The sequence below is a fragment of the Penaeus monodon genome, chromosome 22 (assembly GCF_015228065.2).
Source record: "Penaeus monodon isolate SGIC_2016 chromosome 22, NSTDA_Pmon_1, whole genome shotgun sequence".
In the NCBI taxonomy this organism is placed as follows: domain Eukaryota; kingdom Metazoa; phylum Arthropoda; class Malacostraca; order Decapoda; family Penaeidae; genus Penaeus; species Penaeus monodon.
Genome location: NC_051407.1, coordinates 28,324,639 through 28,324,867, shown reverse-complemented (window position 1 = coordinate 28,324,867; position 229 = coordinate 28,324,639). Strand labels below are relative to the sequence as shown.

The window sequence follows — 229 nt, the reverse complement described above, 5'->3', positions numbered from 1 at the left end:
TGATGCTTTTGCAGACAATACACAAACACATAACCAATGATAAATTTTTCCCTCTTTGCCCTCTACTAATACAAGTTATATGTGAGAACTGACAATGAAACATACGTTTTCTGGTGCATAAAACTGATCCCTTCAAATGACTGCAACTGAAAATTTACATTATCAAAACAGAAAACCTATGTATTTCTTGCAGCTAGGCAGACATACAATGTTTTGCAGTTCTTAGGAG

The 229-nt window shown here is 34.5% G+C and overlaps 1 protein-coding gene across 1 annotated transcript in view; it reads right to left on the bottom strand.

Annotated features, from left to right (window-relative positions):
• LOC119587408 (protein argonaute-4-like) overlaps positions 1–229 on the bottom strand; it is a 16,148-nt gene that overhangs the window by 451 nt on the left and 15,468 nt on the right. The window lies entirely within an intron of this gene.